Here is a 23,708-nt window from a genome sequence, read left to right on the forward strand (position 1 = left end):
AAAGAGACATGTGGTTGACAAGATCTGAAGTTCTGGCCAAGTTACACAAGATTCCTCAGCTGCGTGTAATACACTCGGATTACTTCTCTTTTGTTGAACCACTGGAGGTGTGTAACCCCAATGTCACAGCCCTTCATTGCTGTGTCCTAGCATCGGCGCAATTGATCCGTACTTACAAGAAATCCCTAAGGCAGATTGGTATGGAAATCGATGCTAGTAAAGAAAAGGAAGACCCTTCCCTTCCCAGCAAAGACTATGTGGCGCCTAAGAATAAGGATGGCAGGCCCCCCCAACCACCTACAAAGAAGGTTCAGCTGGCCGACATTCAGAATACTCTGAAATGGCTGGCTGACTCGTTACCTATGGTACTTCAGCAGCCATGAGATTACTCTATTTTGAGCTGGAACACGCATGGCCACCAACACTTCCTTTCGGATAAGGGTTCCCTGGCATTTATAAACAAATATCCATTCATACTGTTGCAAGAAACCTGGTTGATGACCCCTACGGTTTTGGATGGATATACAATACATCATACTTTGGCAAAGAAAGGAGATCGTGGGACCCCATTTGGGGGCCTAGCCATTGGAGTAACAAACAAGATCTTAAGTAAAAAGATTCCAGGGGTTAACAGTAATCATATATGTGCGGTAGAAGTGTCCTTTAGTATAAAAGGCTTATGGTAAAAAATGCTGTTAATTAACATCTACAATCCTCCAGGGGCAAAGTCAAGAGAATATATTCAAGAAGCCCTACATGAACTGTTTGCTGAGTGGAAATTAAACAATGAGAAGTTTTTTGTTATTGTAGCTGGGGATTTAAACTGTCGAATTAACTGTGGGGGTGGCACCGGCAATAACCCGCTTCTATTCAAGAATAGTGTATGGGAACACCCAATTGCGGATAAGGAGGGTCATTGTTGGTTGGGCTTTTTTGGGTGTTGGGAACTTGAAATAATCAATGGGCGGACCTGCAGTGACAGGCCTGGTAAGAACATCTGGAGTAATGGAAGATCTGGAAGTACCCTTGATTATATTTTTGCTAGCGGGGAGGTGGCTTTGATTGTTTCTGATATGGTGGTAAAAGAAATTGAATGGAGTGATCACAATCCACTGATCATGAGCATGGTGGTTTCTGAACCGTTGATGGGGGGGTTAACCTGGGTCACTTGACAAGTAATCACTCCCTAAACCGCATTTCTTGGTCGGAGAAGAATATATCAAAGGCCACTATGGCCAATGGTGAATGGGGGCCAAAATTGACCAATCAATTTAATCAAATGTCTCCTGAGCAAATTGAGAAGTGGATTAGTGATTTCTCGGGTCGACATGGGTCGTGTAAAGTGCGCACGATGGTGGGTAAGACTATGAAAGAGGTTACCTATGACCGGGCCATTAGAGACAGGAAGCGTAAGCTTAGAAGCGAAATACGATGGGTCAGAAATAGCCCCCTCACCAGAGTGGCTACAGCCACAAAAATGAGGGAATTGAAAAATGTCTATCGAATATGGCTAAAAACACATAAAAGGTTGAAGAAACTGGCCAATTGGCAATATACGGTCAGCACTCTTTGTAGCAGAAATACTCGGAAAATCTGGTCAATTTTAGGGGAAGTGAAAGGGAAAAAGTCCTCATACATGGTAAACCCTATAGGTAATATCAAATGGACCACCTACTTGGAAAAGCGTAATGGCGGTATTAGCAGCAATATTGATAATCCAGTCTCTACGAAACCCAAAATCCCGCCTTTCGTGGTCTCAATTGAAGAACTACAATGTAGAATTGAAAAGCTAAATTCCTCTCGAGCCCCGGGGCCGAACGGCCTCTCTGATGTGGTCTTGAAGAATAACTCCCTTTTTTGGGCTTGTCTCCTTAAAATTCTATTTAGGAAGATCTTGGATGTAGGCCAAATACCATCATCTTGGCAGGCAGCAATCCTTATACCAGTGTTCAAGAAGGGCAATAGAACTGAACCTGAGAACTATCGACTATTGTCTATGTTGGATTGCACTGGTAAGCTGTTTGCAGCATTTTTACTCAAGGAGCTACAAAAATGGGTGGAGAGTGAGGGCATTTTGGATAACTTCCAAAGTGGTTTCAGAGCAGGCTATTCAACAACCCACAATTTGTTTGTGATGAATGCGCTGAGAAGTAAAGCCCTGACACACGCCAATCCTCCGCTATATGCATTCTTTATAGATTTCAGGGCAGCCTTTGATTCAGTGAATCGATCCTTATTATGGAAGAAATTAAGAAAATTGGGCTGTCCGGAATCTCTACTCTATTATTTAGAACTATTGCATACGAACAACATGATACAAGTGCGTTTGGATAATTTAGGCGCTGCGACTAAACCCGTTCTCCAGACCAAAGGGGTAAAACAGGGGTGTGTAACAGCTCCTACCCTGTACAACTTGTTAGTCTCTGACGTGCCAGAGAGTTTACAGGGGATCAATAATTGTCCACCAAAGATTGGCTCTAGTCACTGCCCCATGCTGGCTTACGCAGATGACCTAATGATCCTACATCACACCTTTAGTGGGATCCTAAGATCTGCGGAGCAGTTATGGCGGTATGCTGAGGCCAATGAACTTGTGATAAACACCAGTAAATCAAATCTGCTACTGTTTTCGGCAGGAAGAGTAGCCAGGCCTCGCATGATGATTGGTGTGATTGAAATCAAATACACCCTTACGTATAAATATCTTGGCGTAGAATTCGATCATAAGGGGAACTATCTCACATGCATTCAGGCGCGCAGTGCAAAAGCGGCGCAACTCACCGCGCTTATACACAAATTTACACGTGAACAGAGTGGCTTCTCAATATGGGCGGCACGCCAGTTGTATATTCAGTGTTTGGCCCCTATGGTTACCTATGGCCTTGACCCTCTTTTTAATATGAATCTGGGATGGCTACAGCTTGTAGAAGGTAGATTCTGGAGGAAAATCCTCGGCCTCCCACAATGCATCCCTATGGCCATGATCAGACTGGAACTAGGAATTAGATCTCTTAAGGCTATGGTTCTGAAAAAGCGGATGGAATTTTACATCCCGCTTAAGAATAATCCTACTAACAGCCTTCTCATGTGTATTAGCAGGGATATGGAGGCAGGCCTACTGAAAAAATTCGCAACTCAGCTGAATAACCTGTGTGAAGAAATCAGTTGGGTACCAGAATGGGGTCGAGAAAATGAATGCATGTTTAACAAGTTGCGTAACCGCCTAAATTTGTGGGATTGGCAATGTAATTATACGCACCTTGAAGGCCTGAAAACCTATAGCTTTGTTACGCATGTACTATATACTTTTATGAAGGCGCAACCCTACTTAAACCTCTGTCCGTCGGACCAATTGAGGCGTTTTATTTTACTCTTACGCATCAACCATTTGCCAACTTTGGCGGCCAGGGGTCAGGAGTTGGGCTTAGCCAAAACTGAGAGCTATTGTAGAATATGTGAATTTCCCAATGAGAATGAAATTGCTCGACATGTTTTAACACTCTGCTCTAAGATGAGAACAAATCGCATTAAACACCTAGGGGGATTTGTCCATAACCCCGAATTCATTGAGCAGATAGATTTTTGGGTACAGTGTGTTAACACTCTGAACTCTAAATTACACATAGCACTTTTTCAGATGTGGCGTGAAGCTCTCGTTTGCATGCAACTGAGTACTAGAGTGGCCCCTGGAGTCATATAGTACGTAATATGCAATATGTATAACCATTCTTCTAATTTGCAGTTAAGGATCCGAGCTGAATGAAGGTGTTTATTTGTACATAGAATGGTTTTATATAGTTGTAAATTTGTTTCTGTATATTTGTATATATATTCTATGATGGGTTTTTTATGATGGATAACTAGTTATTTCTCTCTCTCTCTTTTTTACTTTGCTATTTTCTTTTATGATGTAATATGTGTAAAGTTTGTACGTTTGTACTAAACTATATCACATTAATAAATATATATATATATATTTAATTTAAAGAAGGTAACTGTATAACAGTAGAAGATAACACGCATTACCCAAGCCAGGAGTCTCCCCATATTCGCACTGAAACCAACCTTTCTCAGAGTTAAGAAGCAATCTAACTGTACTGGGAAGTTATTAACAGTTTATTGCCCTAAAATACTAGTGTGCAAGCATTACATGAAGCTAAGAGAATGGCACAAAGGCTTCTGGGTAATTGATTGAGCTGATAACTAGCAGAAAGGTGCAAGTAACACTGGGGAGGGAAACTTGTAAAGACTCTTTTGAGGTTGACACAATCTATAGTGCCAGAGACTGTGGAAGACAGAGCAAAGTGATTCTCAAAGGCAAACTCAGGTTGCTATTGTGGCAGACACACAAGAAAGGCAGATGCTGCCCCTTTTGAAGAGAGTTATTCGGAGCAAGAGTGCCTTGTCTACTTAATGTTGTTGAAGTACTTTGACGTATATCTTGGCGAAGCCTGTCTACAAATACAAAGTACTGAAGCTGTGGTGGTATATCTAGATATAAGTGGATTCAACATTGTAGTAGTCCCAACAAAGAAGAGTACTGTGAAACAAAGGTGAGGGTTCCCATAGGGAATGAGGTAGAAGTGTAGTTGTTAAAGGTGAACGAGCAGCACTAAGAAGTCACCCTGACAAATATACCATTGTGATGCGTAAACTTGTAACCAAGAGAAAACAAACTGTTAACCAAATACTGTGTATCACTGGTGGTTGTGAATATTGCGTTTCTTTCGAACTGTGGCAATTCCTCCTGAGGAGGTGAAAAAGTATTGTGGCTGGGATTACCATTGGTGCCATTTGGTGGAAGTGGAAAGTGGATATTTCACCCAGGGGAAGATATTTGCTATCATTGGAACTTTGGTTAACAAGCCTTTACATTGACTTTGAAACATCAAAAACAGATTTGAGACATTTCTTTCTTAGGTTGAACACGAACAGACCGTCCTTGAATCCTGGGAAAGAGACGTCCCGCAGGACATTGTACGTTTATTCAGAGCCTGTGAATGTTGTTCAACCTTTCCCTACCCCTACAAATGTTCAAAATGTTAACACTGGCACAGATTGCAGAGATCTGGAGAGAGGGAGATTGGATGTGCTCCCTGGACCTCAGGACTGAGTTCAGCCACTCAGATATTCACAAGGCTGGTGAACGCTGTGGCAGCAGTTCTCCGGGCAGGCAGTCTCCATGTATACCCCTACCTGGACGGCTGGCGTTTGAGGGCAACCTCACACACCTTTTCTTCGACCTCAGGTTTTCGGTCAAGCTGCCCAAGTCCAATCTCAACCCTTCCCAGTCACTGACCTTTCTGGGGCTAAAATGGGATTTGAGAACGCAGAAGATCTTCCCTGCCTACGGGCCATTTCCTGACCCGACAGAAAACCACAGTCTCGTAGTTTCAACATCTGCTGGACTTATGGCGGTGTGTATTCTAGCAGTACTGCACGCCAATGAGGACAACTCGGCTCCAGCTAGCGCACTCCTGGGATCAGGAATGGGGAGCACAATCGGACAAGGTCACCATAACGGAGAGTATGGTACCAGATTTGTGTTGGTGGAGGCAAGAGGCAAACCTGTTGAAAGGTTCACCCTTTCACCAGCCTGAACCACATATCACCATCAAGACGGATTCATCGCTCGAGGGGTTGGGTGCCACTGTGGACGTTTCCACTTTCCATGGCTTATGGTCGCAGAGGAGCAAGCATCATAATATACATTTTCTGGAGTTGAGGGCGATTCAGTTGGCCCTCAAATCATTTCTGCTGGTTATCGCCAGGGTAGTAGTTCTGGTCAGGACCGACCGTTCCACATCAATGTTCTATCTCAACAAGCAAGGGGGAACGAGATCTCCCACTACTCTGTAATCTAGCGACTCAGATATAGGAATGGGCCATTGCTCACAAAAGTCACATTGTGGCTGTGGACCTCCTGGGAGCGATCAACACAGAAGCCCACAGATTGAGCAGATTATGTGTGGAGGACTACTAATGGCAACCCCAGAATTTTGTCTGCTCTATTCCAGATGTGGGGAAGACCAGAGGTGGATCTGTTTGCCTCATAGAGCACCGTGAATTGCAAGATATGCGCATCCTGGAGGGGGCAGGGCAAGAACTCCCCAGGGGATGTTTTTTCATCTCCTGGGACGACAGGGTCTGCTACGCGTTCCCTCCAACACCATTGATACAGAAGGTGTTGAGGAAGTACACAAACTCAGAGAACTGCAGCATGATACTTGTGGTGCCATTATGGCCGGCCAGAAAATGGTATTCCAACCTTGTTCAGATGGCCAGGCAGGTACCGATTCCCTGTTAGAGCCGCAGCTCCTGCCACAGCAAGGGGGAGCAGTAGTGCACACAGCCACAGGTAAACTATCCCTTGCAGCATGGTTCCTGAGAAACCGACACTGGCGCGTTCAGGGTTATCAGAGAGTAATCTGGAATTCATTCAGAGGGCAAGACAAGACTCCACAAGGAGTCAGTATAAGAGCAAATGGACGCAGTTCTGTGTCTGAGCAAAGGACAACAATCTGGACCCTCTCAGCTGCACCTTAGGTCACACGCTGACATTTTCTGCCCATCTGGCTCATCAGGAGTGCAGGTAGACACAAGCGGCACCTATTTGGCAGCCATTGAGGCATACAGAAGCTTGGAGGCAATGACATTTTCTACCACTAATACCATTGCCAAAAGACACTTACGGGGACTTACAAGGATGTACCCTCCGGTCAAGCGTCTGCATCCCATGTGGGACTTGAACATGGTGTTTGCAGCGCTTATGCATAAGCTGTTTGAGCCAATGGCCACAGCAGGCATAGTAGGTTTGTCTTCCCCATCCCCACTGTATTTTATATATATATTTTTTTTAATCGTTTATCATCCCATGTCCCCTCCCTGTTGCCCTGTGGGCACTTTGAAACAGTATTTGCTTACTGGATAAGCGCCTTAAAAGTGAACAGTAAATAAATAAATAGTAGGGTTAACATCAGCACGTTGTATCAATGAGCTCCGACCATAGTGGTGTCATAACAGTTTACAGTTTTTCATAAGGACAAGGTAGTGCTACGGACGCACCCAAAGTTTATGCGGAAGGTAGTGTCGGAATTTCATGTAAATAAGATAGTTTTACCCGCTTTCTTTCGTAATTCTCAGTCAGAATTGGAGAGAGAGCCCTTCATGGTCTAGATGTAGGAAGGGTGCTTACATTTTTATCTCAGCTGGGCTGCAGCTACAGAATACTGTCTTGCCAAGCTCCTATTTGGCAAGTTGAAACCGGGAGCACACCGAAAAAGGCTGCAGTGTGTGTGTTCTTGTGCGCACCAAAGAAGCGAATTGAAAAGCAGCGCTGCTCTGCTGCTTGCTAAAAAGTTCCAATTCAAAAGGGAATATTTTACATTAAAAAGGATGCTGCCCGGATGCTCTTTTCAGCTGTCCAACATCACACTACTTTTATCAGTGAGACCCTGCCCTGCCCATCCATATCCAGATTGTGCTTGAGCAGAAGAGAGCATTATTGCTGAATGACAGGCTGTGTCAGACCAGCTCAGGGAAATCAACAGAAACTTTACTCTCAGCCCCACGGAAAACACTTGACTTTTCGGCTACAAAATGTCAAAAATCAATGCTTCAAAAGAAACCCTAGCTCTATGGGCATATGTCAATTTCAGTGGACCTGTGTTTGAACAGATTGCTGTATAAGAGAAACTGACTAGGGCTGCAAAATAATGTTGGAAATACAGATGGAATAGAAAACCTTTTGAAAGGGACATCCCAGCAGACTTCACCACGTGTTAAAATGTGCTTTTGCAAATAAGAAAAATACCTGTTTTAAAAGTGTAATGTTGAATAAGGCCCTGTCCTTGCCTAGCAATGTAAATGGGTTTTTCCTGAGAAACATATATGGGATGTTTTATTTCAACAGGCTTGCTTTTGATTCAGAACAAAATAAAATAAAGAAATAAATATACTGGCTGTACTGGGAAATCAGCCCAAACAGGTTTTCTGCCATGGCTCAAGGAACATTTGGGTGCTGACAACGGGAGTAGCCTACCCCCAAAGGAAGTCAGAATGGATTTGTGCCCTTTTGAACTCTTAATGGATCAGGAGGCAGAATATCACACGCTCGTCAGACTTCTGTCTGTGCTCCATGTTGACACAATAGATTCTGGGACACCTACGTGTGACTTTTGGAAAATCGCCTCCTCTCAACTTCTACTGGGGTGCTTCAAAGCCAACTCCAGAGCAGCCTTGGAAGTTATGCCCTTATTTGGTAGACAATGCAGGCCACCTGGGTCCAAAGGCTATTTTATCAATACATTTCAAGACTTTTTAATCTCTGAAATTGGACAACGCAGTAATGCAACGTTCGAGGGGATTGGGTCCTCCGACGTATTCCATATCTATGACATGTAATCACCACAGCTGTGCTGCTTCGGAAACTTTTTTCGGCGTCTGCGTCCTGCGTCGATGACGTCGATGCGCCGTCGTCGAGGGCCTCCTCCGACGTCATCCGATGTGATAAATAGGACGCACGACGCCCGTAGCCTCAGTTCCGTTTTTTCCGCGAACGTGTTGCTTCGTGATTCTCGGTTCACGCCTCGACTCTCTGGAGTTCTGTTCTTCTCGGTTCTTCGAACCTGTTCGTTTTGTGCAAATCCTTCGTGTGAAGATGTCTTCTACTTCGTCTTCGACCCCGCGTCCGGGTTTCAAGAAGTGCGGGGAGTGTGGGTCCAAGATGTCGGTGACGGACTCGCACGACGCCTGCCTCTGGTGCCTCGGGGCGGCCCACGACACGGATGACTGTATCAACTGCCAGTCGCTCACGTCCAAAGCCTTGCGCGAACGTAAGAAGAAGTTGTCGGTAGGTCGGGTGTCCAAGCCCAGGAAGTCGAAGTCTGCGGGGCTTTCGACGGATGATTCGAGGGGTGACTCTCCGCGTCATCGTCGGAAGTCTCGTGGGTCTCCTTCTAGGAGTCGGTCTCGCCACTCCTCAGCCTCTTCGAGGCGTTCTCGGAAGCGCCGACACCGGTCGTCTTCCAGGTCCTCCTCGGAGGACTCTGCCCGGCACATCGCTTACCCCACCAGCCGTGCGAAGCCGGAGGAATGGGCTTCCTTCGGGAAGAAAATGCTGGCGATTCTTGAGTCGCAGGGTACTACGCCATCCGCGCCCCCGAGTGGGGTCGGTCGTGTGAGGTCGAGAGACATCGCTCGCGTGAGTGGTCGGCACGAGTCACGGGAGAGGTCCCATTCGGACAAGGAGACTCGTTCTCGCCGTACCCGTTCCAGGTCCCGGTCCTCGACGCGTTCGAGACCGTGTGCTCCTGTGAAGTCTTCGAGGAAGACATCGACGTCTGAGGCGTCGAGGGCGTCGACAGGCTTTCTCGAGGCTCCGGCTTCGAGGACGTCGTCGAGGCCGTCGACGCTCGGGTCGTCGAGGGACACGCTCGGGGCTCTGGCCTCGAGGGCTGTGTCGACGCCGCCGATGCTGGAGGCGCTGCGTCTGACGTCGACGCCGATTTCCTCAGCGCCGATCCTCTCGGCGCCGATGCCGGTTCTCTCGACGCCGGCACCGATTCGCTCGACGCCATCGACGCCTTTCGTGTCGGAGGTACCCCGTGGCACGGGAGTACCCCCTAGGAAGGCTCTGGTTAAGAGCAAGCACTCTCGGGTGCCTTCTTTTCGCCACCTGGACTATATTTCAGAGGCGGATGAGGATTCTGATGGCCTGGTTCCTAGTCAGGTTCCAGATGAAATTGTCTCGGGCCATAGTCAGTTTGACGAATTGAGACAGTCACTGCATGATGCCAGTGGACTGGACACCTCTCCGGAGGTGGAGTTTGGTAGGCCTGAGCCTGGCTCTCATGCCGATTCCTCGTACTGGCGCCTTATGGCTAGGGTTTCTGAGTACTTGGGATGGTCTGCTCCCCCAGGGGAGTTTGTGCAGGATGATCTGACGGACATCCTTGATGTTGGTCCCCCAACTGACCCGGTACTGCCGTTCCATATGGCTTTACAGAGAAGGGTGGCGGCGGCTTGGACTGCTCCTGAGAGTCTCCCGGCGGTGGGCAGATCCTTGTCACGAAAATACCGTCCAGCCAGTAGCGACCCCTGCTACTTGACCAGGCACCCCACTCCGGAGAGTTTGGTGGTGCAGGCGGCCACGGCCCCGGCAAAGCAGGCGTCGTACCCTACCATTCCTCCTGATAGGGACGACAAACGTTTTGATGGCTGGGCGAAGTAAGTGTTTTCTTCTGGTGGTATGGCGCTTCAGGCGGCCAACTCCATTTGTGCCTTGTCTCGTTTCACACACACTCTGTGGAACTGTGTTGCGTTGGCGGCTGAACATATTCCCGAAGGGGACGAACGGGATGGTTTCCTTGCTATGGTCCAGGATGGTAAGGATGCCATGTGTGAATCCGTTCAGTCGGGTTTGGATTTAGCTGAATGCGTCAGTAGGTCCATGGCGGCGAGCACCGTGATACGCAGGTTTGCGTGGTTGCGGAAGTCGGGATTTGCTCCTGATGTGCAGTCCCGGCTCCTCAACATGCCCTTTGACGGTGAACACCTTTTTGGCAGCAAGGCTGACGAGAGCCTTGAGAGGTTGCAGACCTCAAAAGCTGCAGCGAAGTCGTTGGGCGCTGCAGTTCGCCAACCTCCGCCTTTTCGTCCTAGGGGACAGCAGTGGAGGGGTGGTTCCTTTCGCTATTACTCATCCTTCAGTAAAGCGAGAGGTGCTGGCAGTCAAAGAGGCCACCGCAGAGGTACCAGAGGTGGACGACGGGGTACCCGTGGTGCCAAGGCCGCTCGGGCAGTTGCCTCTTTGCCCTCCGGTAACGCTGCAGCCGCTCCCACTCAGTCGTGAGGCCATGTCCCATGGTTCGCCGGTTGGGGGAAGGCTGGCGCAGCATCTTGTAGAGTAGCAAGCCATTACTTCAGATGTGTGTGTTCTGGAGATCATAAACCACGGCTACTGTCTTCCCTTTCGGCACAGGCCTCGCGACAATCCACCGGGGAACCTCTCTTTGCAGAGTCCGGATCCGCTCCTTGCGCAGGAAATTCAGGCCCTGCTGGAGAAAGGTGCCATAGAACTGGTGCCTGTAGCGGAGAGGAACAAGGGATGGTATTCCCCTTATTTTTTGATTTCGAAGAAAGACGGGGGATTGAGACCCATTATGGACTTGCGCGGTTTGAACAAACTCCTCAGGAAGGACAAGTTCAAGATGGTTACTCTCTCTCAAGTCCTCCAGGCCCTTCAGCTTCAGGACTGGTTGGTGTCACTCGACCTCAAGGATGCTTACTTCCATGTGCCGATCCATCCCAAGCACAAGAAGTACCTGAGGTTCGCGGTTGGCGACTCGCACTTTCAGTTTCGGGTCCTGCCGTTCGGATTGACCTCCGCCCCGAGGGTTTTCACCAAGCTCATGGTGGTTGTGGCAGCGCATCTCAGGCAAGGGGGGGATTCACGTCTACCCCTACCTGGATGATTGGTTGATCAGGGGGAGCTCTCCCGAGCAAGTCCTGGATCATCTGTCCGTCACCTGCCGCTCCCTTCACAGGCTAGGCTTCTCCCTCAATTTAAAGAAGTCCCATTTGACGCCAACACAGCGGCTCCAGTACATCGGAGCAGTGCTCGACACTTCCCTGGGGCAGTGTTTTCCTCCCCAGGTGAGGGCTCTTCACATTCAGCAGATGGTGCACAAGTTTCAGCTTGCCCAGACGCTCCCTGCGTTCGAGTTCTTGAGGTTGCTCGGCCTCATGGCATCCTGCATTCTTCTGGTGCCAGAGGCTCGCCTGCGGATGAGATCTTTGCAGTGGGCACTCAAGACGCAATGGTCGCAGTCCTCCGGCAGGATGTCGGACCTGGTTCAGGTGCCGCCCTCGGTCGCCCGGGATCTTCTGTGGTGGGCCGTCGAAGGCAACTTGATGAGGGGGGCTCCATTTTGGCTTCCCTGGCCGGAGGTGACGATCGTGACGGATGCATCCCTCACGGGATGGGGAGCTCATGCCAACGGGCTGACAGTCAGCGGTCGTTGGTCTCCGTCGGAGTCCAGACTCCATATCAATCTTTTGGAGCTGGGGGCCATCAGGCTAGCCCTGAAGGCTTTTCTGCCGACTGTGCGAGGAAAGAGTGTCCTGATCCTGACGGACAATACAGTGGCCATGCACTACCTCAACAAAAAAGGGGGGGCAGGGTCACTTCCTCTGTGCAGGGAGGCGATGCAGCTCGAGTTCTGGGCCATCCAGCAGGAAGTTTCGATCTCGGCAGTTCATCTGGCCGGAGACGAGAAAGTGACGGCGGACGCTCTGAGCAGGCACAGCGCAATCTCTCACGAGTGGGAGGTGGCTCAGGAGATTCTCCTGGAGATCTTCGCCCTTTGGGGGACCCCTCAAGTGGATCTCTTCGCCTCCAGTGTCAACCGGAAGTGCGAAAGGTTTTGCTCGCGGGAATTTCCTCCAAAAGGAGCCTTAGGAGACGCGTTCGTGGTGGAGTGGTCATTCCCGCTGCTGTACGCGTTTCCTCCAGTCCCCGTCATCCCGCAAGTGCTGCGGAGGTTACGGAAGTTCGGTTCCCGGATGATCCTCATTGCCCCGGCGTGGGCTCGGAGGACGTGGTACCCGGACCTTCTCGACTTATCCATCTGCCCTCCACGTCGTCTTCCCTACCGAGACGATCTGCTCTCACAGGAAGGGGGTCTGGTTCCCCATCCAGAGGTCAGATCCCTCAACCTTCACTCTTGGCTTCTGAAAGGTTGAGGTATAAGGATTGGGACCTCCCTGAGGACGTGATGGAGATGTTGCTTTCGGCCCGTAGGCCAGCAACAAAGTCTCTGTACCGTTGCCGTTGGCTTAAGTTCTGTGACTGGTGCAGAGTTCAGAATGTGGATCCTTTTGCATGTGACATCCCCATGGTTCTGTCCTTTTTACTTTCTTTGGCCCACAGGGGCTTGCAAGTGGGTACCGTTAAAGGTTATCTGGCGGCGCTGCCCATATTTAAGCGCTCGTCTGAAGAGTGTTCTTACTTTAAAATCCCTTTGATTTCACAGTTTCTGAAAGGGCTCACTAATGTGTTCCCTCCGTCACCTTTCCTGGTGCCCGGTTGGGATTTAAATCTTGTTCTTAAGTTTCTTATGGGTGCTCCGTTTGAGCCTTTACATTCTTGCCCTTTGAGGCTGTTAACTCTGAAAACTGTGTTTTTAGTTGCGGTTACTTCCGCTCGCAGAGTGAGTGAGTTACAGGCACTTTCAGTTAAGCCTCCCTTCACTGTTTTTCATAAGGACAGGGTTGTCCTTAGAGTTCGTCCTTCTTTTCTTCCGAAGGTAGTGACGGAATTTCATTTGGCCCAGAAGGTTGTTCTTCCGGCATTCTATCCTCCTCCGCATCCTAGTAAGGAAGAGGAGAGGCTCCATAGGCTTGATCCTAGGAGAGCTTTAAGCTTTTATGTTTCACGCATGTCCCGGGTCAGAGTGGACGATCAACTCTTTATTGGTTACGCTGGAAAGCGTTTGGGGCAAGCTGTGACAAAACAGACTTTGTCTCGCTGGATTATTTTGGCCATCTCGGAGTGTTACCGCTTGGCGGGTAAGGACCCACCGGCTGGCTTGCGGGCCCATTCTACCAGGGGTATGGCTGCGTCTACTGCCCTGCAGAGGGGTGTTCCTATTCGCAACATCTGTGATGCAGCCACCTGGGCTTCAGTACATACATTTGTACGTCACTATTCCCTCGATTCCATCCGAGCACAGGATCTGGCCTTTGGCAAGGCGGTCCTTTGCTCTGCTATTTGATTGGCTATTCTAAATCTTGATTCTAAATTCTTTCCCTCCTCCTTGCTCTGGTACTGCTTTGGGAGTCTGTCATAGATATGGAATACGTCGGAGGACCCAATCCCCACGAAGAACAAGTTACTTTCTTACCTGGTAACGTTCTTTCGATGGGATGGTCCGACGACGTATTCCATATCGCTCCCGCCCTGCCTTCCCCGCTGCAGAATTTCTTTTGCGATTGCAGCTTACGTTCCGCAAGGCTTTGTGTCTGACTGGCAGTTGACTAGTGTCACACGTTCTGGGGGAAAAAACTACAACTGAGGCTACGGGCGTCGTGCGTCCTACTTATCACATCGGATGACGTCGGACGTCGGAGGAGGCCCTCGACGACGGCGCATCGACGTCATCGACGCAGGACGCAGACGCTGAAAAAAGTTTCCGAAGCAGCACAGCTGTGGTGATTACATGTCATAGATATGGAATACGTCGCCGGACCATCCCATCGAAAGAACGTTACCAGGTAAGAAAGTAACTTGTTCTTTCACAATCTAGATGCAATTTTGGTGGCTTTAATTTAAGACATGGTAGCCTTCGCTGGCACATTGGGAACAGAAATGGCAGAGAATTGGATATTCTGAGGAAACTGTATTTGATGCCATTTTGAAATTCAATACTTTTAGGTTAAATAATTTCATTGAAAATGACGAAAAATTATTAGATGGACGAAACAAAGTCATACAAACGTGAGAATTGGACTGCCGTGCTCTGAGTGAAATATGTAATCAACCTATGTAGTTTGTAAAATTGCCACCACTGTACAAATGGGTGATTTATGTTGAGATTGATTGTAGGCAAAAAGGACTGTGGAATGGCTTTGTATCTCATAAAACACAACCCCATAAACTGGGTCCCCTCCTGGAGGAGGCGATTAACATAGGCTGACCTATCCGGTTCTTGGGGGTAGGTCTAGCTTAGTTCTGCACAACAGTAAACCCAGTGATGTCACCCACTTTATATACGGGGTGGGAGCTCACACGGACACACTCTCTCTTGAATTTCCAGCGCCTGCGTATCCAGACATTCCAGATCCACCTTTGTAAGATTCCAGACTCTACTGCCAGGCCAAAGCATAGTTGACCCTATCCCAGCAAGGCCATTGATCCAGGAACCCCACTAAAAATCCCAATAACAGACAAAAAATCGTTGGTACCTTTTGGGAGTATCCTGTGATCAGACCGGCTTTTTGCCCACTACCTGCATGCCCGTTGTACCAGACTTACCCAGCTGTTTGCTGTAAGGGGCGCACGCCGTGCTGTGACCAGAGCCCTTTGAGTCCAGAACCTGGGTGGCTGGCCCAAATCCCAAACTCAAGTGCGGATTGTGAGTATACCCCCATCCCATAGCAACACATAGCCTATCCCATCTTGACTCTTTGTCCTATGATCTAAGTAATCCTTTTCATATCCTGGTAACTTGTTTAAAACTGTTAGAATTCTCTGTGCATCGTGTCCTTGATTTCCTAGTGTTAGCGCCATCCTTTCATTCACCCCATCTTGTAACTGCTTAGTATTCTTTTGAATAATTTCATTAATTTCCACATAAAGAGACACGCGGCATGAAGGGGGTTAAGATGGCCGCTTAACCTGTTTCATGGGTACCGCTATGTTCTTGCTAATCTAATTTAAGTAAAACTTGCCCTTTTTCTTTCCAAACCGATTTTCTCTTTTTAACTGCTTTATTTTACCAAAACCGAATTTCTTTCCCCTTGAACATCTCATCCAATTATTCAGCTCAAGTCACTCTTTCACTTCTATATGATCCCTGTGATGCGCATCTATCACCAGCCTAAAAACCACATTCCGATTCTGTACATTTCACTCGTTTTAAAAATAAAAACGTTTTGAGATTTAAAACTGCAAAAAGAGTAACTTGCTACTTTTCAATGTGTGATTTTGACTGCACTATGTTCTCCATTTCAAGTTGCTTTTGAACTGTATGCCTTTTATGATATCTTACCTTATAGTTGCTAGTGATATAACATCCTTGATCCAGTGATAAAACATAGTACATCATTATTTAATCACACATATAATTATTTGTCAAATTCCGAGTATCATTTTATGCCATTGCAAAGGGTTTTAAAATCTGTGTTTGCCTCTTATTATGTGAGGGAAGGTAGATTCTTGATTCTGTTTGCTGCCACATATCCCTGGCTCCCTGCTGCTTCTTTCTATCCACCCGAATAGAAAAAGTGCTCCTACTCATGTGTGCTTTGTATATGTTCTTGTAGAAGGTTACCCAAGTGTATTTCAGTGGTTTTCATTGTAATTATTACCCCATTGGTGATTGCTGCCCAATATAAAAATGGTGGGATTTCCTATGAAAATAAAATAAATTAATATTGTATTACTACCCACCGGCCTGGTTCATGGTCCATTGTGACCCCGGGTATTTGTAAAAGGTTGTGCGAGACGGGTTGGGTATCGGCTCAATTCGAATTTGTAGAAAATAAAGAAAAAGTATTCTCATTGAGTGCTACTTCCTAGGCTGAGACCAAGGGTCCTGGTCCGGTCTGTGACGCCCGATTGGAATCCTTCACAAATGTAATCTTCCAAGAGGGAGATGGCAAATGAGAGAACATTATGACCAGTATTACCAAAGCCAATAGGACACAATTAAAGAGAAAAAGGGATATCACTTGTTTAAAGAGGGATGTCCCACAAAGGGACCCTATAACCTAGATCAAGATCAGTCAAGAGGTTTGATGCTAAGAAATCAGAAGCTGCAGTCCAAAGGAAGCTCCTTGTCGAAAGGATCAAGGGGGTAGAGGAGTATAACCTGTATTGCCTAAGGCAAACTGATACATATTAGAAGCATTGTCCTTTTGTACTGTATACCTGTAAAAGAAGTTGTGATTCAAGTGTGCCTAAAGTCATAAGATTGAATCAAGAAGCAGTTGTTTATTTTCTTTCCCCATTGAGGATTTAAATATGGAAAGACTGGAACAAACCTTGCCACAAAGTACAAATATTAGTGGTAGGAGTTTTATCCTGGCAGGTGAATATAGCAGGAAAGGGAAAATTAGAGGTTAGTCCTGGAAGGCAAGCGGACAGGGAAGATGATTTAAAGTACAATGAAGTGGTAGAAGGTTGTGGTGGAAAAGAAGGGGCATTTTCACCTATTTATTCTTGATGAACTGTTATGTAAACCATCCTGACAAAACGACGTTGCACATGAAGAAAAAATGTGAAATTATTATAAGTGATTTGCTTTGAAAGTGGAGAATATTTACATTGACAATTGATTTGACTTTGGAATAGAAAAGCCTTTTAGGTTTATAAAGCAAAGATTATGGAAGCTGTGATAATTGTTTTCAAGATAACAAACGTTTGTTGGAACCAAATTGATAAACCTAGCCAAGACAAAGGACATTTTGGAAATGTGCATTTTACTTGGCTAATGAAACTGAACTTTGGGTTTGAAACATCCTGGGGAATGGGAATCCAACTCGGATCACAAGGATCCTTGTTTATTGTGTTTCTGAATTTGGGTTATTGTGTTAAACTCACATTGCCAAACATTTTCTGTTTTAATTTGTTGTGTGTATATTAGTGTGAGGGACAGACACCTTTTGGACATTAGGTAATTTTCTTTTAGCCTTAGTTTTGTTAGGTAGGCAAATCCTTATTAGGCTAGTGAAAGACGGGCGTTCATCTCACCTTTTTTTTATTATTGAATAAAATGGCTTCTTGTGAAAAAACTCTATCTACTTGTCCGTCTCGCATTTCTGACCCCTCACAACTTGGAGTACGTTAGTCACTATGGTGAATAACATAATTTATTAAGGATTTGTTAACAGGGTTGGGCAACATAACTTTTTTCAAGAAAATTGTGAGGATGGTACGCCATATCACGTCCCCTTCCCTCCATGGTGTCTGGGCGTCCCTCGCTAGGGACGGGAAACTGAACCTTTTTCACCAGAGTACATTGTCTTCTCATTTAAATTTAGATGCGTGTGGTGGTACGGCCCTGGGTGCATTCGCTCCCCTGATTCGGCCCCCCACAAACGCCAGCGCCACTCCTCAGTCCTCTTTTCCGATGGGAATGGACCGCTTTCACCAGCGCTACTTGGTTAGGCCTCTGGCCTTGTAATTCCATGCACTCTTCCCCGGAAGACTTTGTCTCTTCTACCTTTTTGTTTTTCTCTCATAGCAAGTGTCAAAGATGATACTTTGTCCTCTGGTGGCACTCTCCTCCCCAGCGCATGTTGACGATGGCGGGTTTGAGCAGGTGTCCTGATTGTGAGGTTTCTTTCCCCACGTCAGATCCCCACACACTCTGCCTCTGGTGCCTTTGCCCGACCACGGCCGTGATGGCTATTCTGCGTGCGCCGCGTTGACCCTGCAAGCTCTGAAGAATCGTTTGACCAGGTGGTAGGAGCTGTTCGAGAGATCACTTCCAGAGGACATGAAGACATATATACGTGAGGAGGAAGACCAGGCCCAAGGTAGGTGCCCTATTCTCCTCCGCACCTCACAAGGGCGACTCCTTCCCAGGGAAGCACCCAAGTGGTAGGGCCCTTCTAGGTCCTAAGACCAGCAAAGAGACTGAGGCTCCAAGAGCTACCGGCCAACAGGCTGAGAGGTCCGAACATCCTCCCGGTCCCACCGCTGAGGGGCCGCAAAGTTCTTGTGCTGGGGACCTCGCTGAAGGGCTTTGCTCTAGCACTAGGCTTGTGTCCGAGGGGGCACCTATATGCAGCAGTTGCACTACCTGTGTCATGGCCGAGGCCATTCCGCCTCCCAGCTCTTTACCTGAGGTGCAGGGAAGGTCCAAGCCTTTGCTTTTAAGCGTGCAGGCGTAGACTGGGCCCGGCTCTTCAGGCACCACGCAGCAGGTGTCATGACCCGTAGAACTTGCCCCTTCTGAACCTCCTGGTCCTTATCGTGCCGGGGCTTGTATTCCCTGTTACTCCAAACATGGCCGCAACAAGCGATTAGCCTCACACCAGCTTTCACGACGCATATGGCACGTCCTATAAATTGGCCACGCCCCCGCGGCCCCAAGCGTCTCAACGCTATCAATAGGTAGTGACTCGACGTGTGTGTGCTGTTCGGCGATTCTTCTCTCCGAGATCCTGGTTCCCTTCCTTCTTCCTTATTCCTTTCCTTCTACTCGACTCCTGGAAACTCCATTCTTAGCGACCGCTACCTACTTCCCTGGACATCCTGGAACAACGACCTTCCCGGAACTCTGAACGCGCTCTGCAGCCGGACGAGACTCGAGCGAGTCTATACAAGACCCGATCCGTCCACAAGAGGAATCCTCCCGCGGAACAGAGCAAGAAGCGATCCCAGGTGAGCCGGAGGGAGATTTATGACAGCAGGCATGTGACGCGGGGCATGACCAAATGGCCTCTGGGCCCGACAAGATGGCACCTCACCCGGAGCCGCCTCCTTCTGGAGAGCAGGCATGGGAACGCCAGTCTAGATGGGATTGTACCACTCCAGTTACCTGGTCCATGTCATACCCGACCACATCATCACAATCACAAGGGCGGTACGCAGCCCGCAGCTTGATGCAACAAGGACCGCCAAGATCTCAGCAGCCACAGGGCCTGGCTCCTACACCCCCAGGCCCTTCCCTGCATGTGAGGATAGGTTCTTTGAAAAGCACCCTAATGAAATCACCACAGATGGGCACCATCCTCAGGGTGGGTCACCAAGGACATGTTCCCTCCTGTACCACCCCAGGCTCCGACTCTGGTTCAGACCCTGGTCCCAGTTCAGCCCTTATCTCCCGCGCTCACACCAGTCACGGGGGCTCCACCTCAGGCGCAGCCTCCTCAGCAGCACTGCCAGTCAGCACGCCACAGCTGCCCACACCCAGCACGCCTCTGACAGCTCCCGACCTGCAAGACACAGCGGGCGACACGGACAAGGAGGATGATCAGGATATTCCCTCGTCAGCAAAGGCTTCCCACGAGAGGCTGGAGGGTGTGGCAGAATACCTGGGGATCCCACAGCCGCAAGTTGAACAACCTGAGGCGGTGGTTCTGGCGGAGGTGCTGACCATTCTTCTTGCCACAAGAAGGGGCATCCCTCTGCAAAAGGATGAAGAATCCCTGGCCAAAAAGAGATGGGTGAAGCCACACTCCACGCAGCCTACCAATTAACAAGGATAGGCAGGCAGAGGGGGACACCCTCATTCTGTCGGTACACGGTCAACCACATTCATCAGTTATAGCTGCCGCCTCCCTTTGCTCCAAACCACAGTCTTCATCTGCACCCTCCTCAGCACTCCTAGGGAAGGAGGAAAAAGCTGTTGGAGTCCTGCAGCAACTCCATCTGCGCCAGGCCAACGCTGATGCTATGTTGGCAGTCAATCAAAAGCTGTGGCTGGAGATGGCGTACTTCCTCCCAAAGCTCCCCTCTTAGTCTGGGGCGCGCTTCAGGGCTGGATTGGCAGAGGCCAAAATCGTGGGCCAAGATGATATGGAGTCTACAGTAGCTCACATCTACAATGTAGGTAGAGCTATCTGTATCGCCAATGATGTGAGGAGGACAGCTTGGCTTAAGGTGACCAAGTTTAACCCTGATGTGCAGGTGCGCATTCTTGACCTGCCATTTGAGGGGGGGGGGGCTTGTTTCACTCGACCATGGACGAGGTACTTGACAAAAAGAAAAATAGCTCTCAAACAGCTAAGTCCTTGTCAATCCTGAAAAAATCGGAGCCCAAAGCCTATAGCCAGAGACACCAACGTGATTTCAAAGCGCTTTTTGAGCTAACAGGCACTGCTGTATTTCGTTTGGCACCACGTTTCACTCATGGCGCTTCTGGCCCATCACGCTCGCACTGGTGGGTGGCAGGTCAGGCGACCATTTTGCTGTGCGCAAATACAGCACGGTTTTCCTGGATTCTAGCGCAAAAATTGGCTTTTCAGCCATCTTGGCTTTTCTAAGCCCACATCACCAAATGTTGCAGCATAATAATTCAAACGTGGGTCAAGACACCTGACAGTAATTAGTGAATGAGATGCCTAGCTGGTCAAGTTTGTCGAATAGGGGCTTCGTGAAAATGTTGTAGAGTGTTGGGGAGTCGTAGAGTGTAGGTAGAATCATACCAAAAGAATGACCACAGATCGATCGGGATGGAAGGGTAAGGAAGACCTATCAATAACACCTTGGCCCACAGTGTAATCACAGGCAGCAGTGGACCACTGACAGTAAATAAATAGGAAGGGAGCGGGTGGATGTAAATACAGCACCAAAGTGGGAGAAAATGCTCACCCAACTGGGTGTACTAAGCTCAAATAACATAGCTGGGAACAGCCACGCCATCGCCCTAGAAACTAGACAGTCATCAAAGAAAAGAGACAGAATATACCTACCCCGTATGACAACCGGATACATAGAACAAGAATTACAAGGATTAAGAGACATATGACCCACTAACCCAAAGCTCAGATTTCTGCATACTTCACTCGCATAAAACCCCACACAACCACTTCTCGTACAGCAAACCGCACACACTTCACCACAACAAACAATCAACACATAAATCGCACCAACAGCACACAAGGACTTGCATCGATCCGATATTCACACCCAAGCTCAGCGCACTGCGAAAACCGAACTGAAGCTGCCAACAGGACACCACCTTCTCACTTTCCTATGCCCTCTTCACCCCTAGAACCCACCCCCACCTCCTTGTTTGCAGATCCACCTGAGCGCCTGGGGTCCAATTCCGTTGGTGACGGTGTGCTATGTAAATACCTTTAACCTTAACATGAAGTATTCATCCATGGCAGTGGCATCTCCTGGCTGGATCGTGCCAGATCTGCCAGGCAAGAAAGTGTATGTAGGTACGATCAATCTTCTCCAAGATGCACATGCAGGAGATACATGCTCCAGTCGTGCTGAAAAACACACCAGAGAAAGACTTAAACCAGGTGAGCCTGTTGGTACATTACGGCTGCACCCATCATTGCTCCCAATCAATTCTGATCCACGGAAATGCCTAATGGTGAGATGCTGACCCAAGGAGATGAGTTAGGCCGCTATAAGACCAGCAGCTGTGGTGAACCATTTATGGGAGTTTGGAGCTAGTGAGGGGGCATGGAGTTGGCGAAAGGATGAGAAGGAGGCAGAAGCAAATGGAGGCAGAGGTGGAACATGCTGGAAAAGCATGAGAAGTGGGGAAGGGAGCCAAGGAGTTGGTAAGAGGTAACATCAGTGTGAGATAGAGGAGGTGAATTGGGAAGGAAACATGAGGAGAACAGTGCTAGAGGAGATAGAGAGCTAGGAGCTGGTTGGAGGTAACATCAGAGGGGGAAAGGTGGGAGAAATTGGAATAACGAAGGGCCAGAGCATTAAGGAGGTTGTGAGGAAGCATATCAGAGGAGGAAAAGTGAGAACATCAAGGAGAGGGTTGGAAGAAACATCGGAGGAAAGAGGTAGGAGAGCAATCAAGAAGTTGGAAGTAACATCAGATGGGGAGGTGAGCATTAAGGAGGAGGTTGGAGGGGAAGGGGTGAATGAGGTTGGGAAGAATATCATAAAGGAGGAGGTTGGAAAGAACAACAGAGGAAAAGCTTAGAAAAATAAGAAGCAGGTTGGAAGAAACATCAGAGATGAGGAGGGGGAGATTTGTAAGGAAAAGGCTGGGGGGAAACTGGACAAAGAGCTTTGAGGGAAATACTGGAGAAAAGGACTGAAATAAAGGGGGATTTCTAGAGGAAATTGTGGAGGTAGGGTTCTCAGAGAGGTTTATTGGAGGAAAATGACTGAGGAAAAGGGGGCAGACCAGCACAAATCCTGGAAAAAGTGAGCTATGGTGTGGATGAGGAACAAGAATGTGACATGGTACTGGGGAACCCCAGCCAAAGGAATAAAAAGACGTAGGTGTTGAGAATAGGAGTTACAGGAGAGCTTCCCTTAGGTATGAGATTGAGAATCACTGAGGCAGATTGGGGCTGGGTATGGGAACCAGAGACAAGAACCTGCGAACAGGATGTTGTGAGAGTCTCAAAAGAAATCTCTCCATACCAGGATCTGCTGACAATTGCCTGGTGACTTCTCCGTTGTTCATAGCTGCCTCCACCGACATCAAACAGGCATACTTAAATAGAGTCCAGAAACCGAGCACCACGGCTGGCATTGGTGCCAGGCAACCAGACAGAAGTGGGGGTGGCCACTTTGTAACCCTCAGACTGTTGGTATTTGAGAAAGACCTATACGCCTGGCAGAGGAACCTGGAGTGGCCCCGTTAGACCCTCGGACGGGGAAGCTAGAGTTCACAGAAGAAAGCATTCTGTTTAGTTTTGTTGTAGTTATTTTTCCCCTGGACGTTTCCAGGAGCTTTGTGTTATTATGTAGGATTTTCCATGTTTGCCCCCAATTATGTTGAGCACCCCCAGATTAAATCCCTTTTGATATAAAGTCTGATGTGTAGCATCTGGAATTGATCCTTCTTGGTTGTCGCAGTAGTGGACGCGGTTATCACTGAATCTGGCACATCTTGGCTTTTGAGAAGCCCTTGGTTGAAATAAAATACTGCACGCAAGCGTACGGGAAGGCTTTCCCTCCCTTTATGGACTGCCCTCAATCTGAAAACCGGGCCTTTAATGAAGAGCGAGTCTCAAAGCACTGAACTTGTTGGGACTACATGAGTGAATGAACCAGTGTATTGATGGCTTACGCCACATGGTGGGGAGGGTTGCAGAGAGAAATATCAGTTCTCATACTGGTTAACGTTTTGATGCTAATTTGCATTTACAAAATCTGCATAAAAACATTTTCGGACTACGTATACTGTTTTATGAATTTAAGTAAGAATGTGTTAGTATGTACTTGTTTTCTTTTAACCTTTTTGATTTCAAGCCCTTGTAAAGAAATGGATTGCCATTATTGAGTCGTAAAATGCAGCGCTGCCCAGGTCAATACTTCAAAAGTT

General features: G+C 48.0%; 1 protein-coding gene across 2 annotated transcripts in view; it reads left to right on the top strand.

Moving 5' to 3' along the window:
• Window positions 1–23,708, top strand: part of ASCC3 (activating signal cointegrator 1 complex subunit 3) — a 2,962,611-nt gene that overhangs the window by 630,191 nt on the left and 2,308,712 nt on the right. The gene's annotated exons all lie outside the window — the stretch shown is intronic.

This window comes from Ambystoma mexicanum, chromosome 4p (assembly GCF_040938575.1).
Source record: "Ambystoma mexicanum isolate Mex_15411 chromosome 4p, UKY_AmexF1_1, whole genome shotgun sequence".
Taxonomy (NCBI): Eukaryota; Metazoa; Chordata; class Amphibia; order Caudata; family Ambystomatidae; genus Ambystoma; species Ambystoma mexicanum.